Source organism: Vigna unguiculata, chromosome 10 (assembly GCF_037176805.1).
Source record: "Vigna unguiculata cultivar grain cowpea cultivar isolate G323 ecotype 2 chromosome 10, ASM3717680v1, whole genome shotgun sequence".
NCBI classification, from domain to species: Eukaryota; Viridiplantae; Streptophyta; class Magnoliopsida; order Fabales; family Fabaceae; genus Vigna; species Vigna unguiculata.
In genome coordinates this window covers 2,010,048-2,013,162 of record NC_140801.1, presented here as the reverse complement: position 1 = coordinate 2,013,162, position 3,115 = coordinate 2,010,048, and the positions used below count along the sequence as shown (strand labels likewise).

At 35.3% G+C, this 3,115-nt stretch overlaps 1 pseudogene across 1 annotated transcript; it reads left to right on the top strand.

Moving 5' to 3' along the window:
- The first annotated feature begins 563 nt into the window (after nt 1-563).
- Nucleotides 564-2,329, top strand: LOC114167206 (hydroquinone glucosyltransferase pseudogene; annotated as a pseudogene). Its single transcript, XR_014985358.1, has one exon. The product of XR_014985358.1 is annotated as a hydroquinone glucosyltransferase pseudogene (transcript).
- The last annotated feature ends 786 nt before the right edge of the window (nt 2,330-3,115 follow it).

Sequence of the window (3,115 nt, the reverse complement as noted above, 5' to 3'; positions counted from 1 at the left end):
AACATAATAGAAAATAAATTAAATATTTTTACAAGATAACATAAATGGAGACCAATTTAGAAATTTAAAACATAATAGACATAGAGACCCAAAACAAGATTATATTATTTCCCATCCCTGTTAATTCACAAAGTTTTAGTCAATATTAAACAACATTTCTCTTACCTACTTAGTTTGTGACGAATAAGAAAAACTTTTTTTTTTTTTTTTTTGTTGTCATCTTGGAACGTGACTCATTATCACGTTCTTACTCGTCTCGTTCAATTTATTGTCTATATTATCGGGAATAGTTTAAGTGTGAGTCAAAGTTTCAGGTTAGATAAAAAAGACAAAGTTAAATACTATATAAAAATAAAGATCCATAACAACATTATCTTGAAATTTTGGTGTAAAAATGGTGTCTAACGTCTTATATGTATAAAACTAATGTCATATAACCATATAGAATCATAATCTCTCAAAAGACTATAATATAACCATATATGAAAAAATATATAACCTTTCAGAACACAACTTTTTGTTAAACATTGTTTTAAGTCCTTGTACTGATAATTTCGGTCAAATTTTCTAAGATTTATTCGAATCTTTCTTCTGCAAATGATAGCATATAAAACCAAAAACAAGGGTTCACTTTCTCAAAGTTCTATCTCATAAAAAGTTGTGCATTTGGTCACAGATATCATCCATGGAGAAAAGGGTTCACATAGCAGTAGTTCCTGGTCCTGGCTTCAGCCACTTGGTCCCAATTCTTCAATTCTCAAAGAGGCTTCTTCAGCTTCATCCAAACTTTCATGTCACATGTCTAATTCCCTCACTTGGGTCTCCCTCAACTGCATCAAAATCCATTCTTGAAGCTCTCCCACCAAACATCGAATCCATTTTTCTTGAACCAGTGAAACCAGAAGATCTACCCCAAAGGGTTGCCATAGAAACTCAAATTCAGTTCACAGTGACTCTCTCACTTCCTTCCATACACCAGGCCTTGAAGAACATAACCTCAAACACTCCCTTTGTGGCCTTGGTGGCTGATTCTTTTGCCTTTGAAGCATTAGATTTTGCTGAGGAGTTCAACTTGTTGTCCTATATCTACTTCCCTTCGGCTGCAACAACACTGTCTTGGTACTTGTATGCGCTGAAATTGGACAAGGAAACTTCTTGTGAGTACAGAGATTTGCCTGAGCCTGTGAAGATACCAGGGTGCGTACCAATTCATGGCAGGGATCTGAATAACCAAGCTCAAGACAGATCAAGTCAGGTTTACAAACTCTTCCTTCAGCGCGCTCAGCGGTTCTGTTCTGTTGATGGGATTTTCATCAATACCTTCTTTGAAATGGAAACAGGTCCTATGAGAGCATTGAAAGAGGAGGGAAGAGGGTACCCTCAGGTGTTTTCTGTTGGACCAATTGTTCAAACTGGTGATGATGCAAAAGGGTTGGAGTGTCTGACATGGTTGGACAAACAAGAAGATGGTTCGGTTTTGTATGTTTCTTTTGGGAGTGGTGGAACACTCACACAAGAACAAGTGAATGAGCTGGCTTATGGGTTGGAATTGAGTGATCACAAGTTCTTGTGGGTTGTGAGAGAACCGAGTAGTTTAGCCTTTGATGCATATCTTAGAGCACAGAAAAGTGTTGATCCTTTGCATTTTTTGCCAGAAGGGTTTTTGGAGAGAACAAAAGAGAAGGGTATGGTTATTCCTTCATGGGCACCCCAGGTTGAAGTCCTTGCTCACAGTTCAGTTGGAGGGTTTTTGACTCACTGTGGTTGGAATTCAATCCTTGAGAGTGTGGTGCATGGTGTGCCACTCATAACATGGCCACTGTTTGCTGAGCAGAGGATGAATGCAGTTGTGCTGAGTGAGGGTTTGAAGGTTGGAGTGAGGCCAAGAGTGAGTGAAAATGGGTTGGTGGAAAGGGTGGAAATTGTGAAGGTGATAAAGTGTTTGATGGAAGAAGAAGAAGGAAGAGAAATGAGGAAGAGAATGAAGGAGTTGAAAGAAGATGCTGCTAATGCTATCAAAGAAGATGGATCTTCTACCAAAACCCTTTCTGAGTTGGTACTAAAATGGGAAAGTTTGGTTTAGGAAAATAAGCTTTGGATCTTTGCTTTTTGTTTTTCCTGATTCTGCTTTCTAATAAGTGCTAATCATTCTGTGCTATGACAGCAATGGATATTACATTGAAAATTCTGATGTTGAATGAGATCATCTTCATGGTTATTTGCACTAATAATCTGCTATAATTGTAGCATGCTCCTGTGGAGTTTTATTATACTGTTGATTTGAGTTCATCTTGTCTTCAATATATGAACATCTAACTGGATTTGGTTACTAATGTGTTTGATGGTACAACAGGGGATCAATGATGGTCACAGTTTATTGAATTTGGTTACAAGTGATTCTGCAGATTGCAGCTTATGTTGGGACAGATTTTATAGTTTTGCAGTGTCCTGATTTATAGTGTTTTTGGCTGTCTAAGATAGTCCAAAATTTTATGAAGCAATGGCAAACTTCAATCTTATTATGTTATACAGAACATTTTGGATACTAAAATAAAATCTACGGCATCGCAAATTGTTGGCCTAATAAAAATAATACATTTTTCATACATTTTGAAAAGATACACATCGTATGGGATAAGTTATAGAGTGAATGATAGTGACTATATAATAGATTTTAACTTTATGATGTTTTATGTCTTAGTTAAAAATTTGTATTTTATTTTTTTTATTTTTTTGTAATATAGTATTGTGAGATTTGAGTTAAATTCTTATTTCGGAAAGTGTAAGTGTATTTGGAATTTAAGGACATGTGAGGATCGTCTATACGTTCTATTCAGTGTTATTTTCTAATTGTCTTTTTAGACTATAAATGTGATTTTTCTCCAATAAAGTTTTCATGTTATATTTATGTTTATCTTATTAATTTATTAACAGGACGATTCTCGCAGGTAAAGATGGTGTGTTTTTTTCCAATACAAATTATTCAGAGAATAGCTACATGAGAAGGGTCTTGCATCTAAAGATCACACCACATCTCTATTAAGATTAACAGTTTACATGCTCAAGATTCATAATAGCCTCTTAGAGTTGTATATATCCAATGAATTGAAGTTTC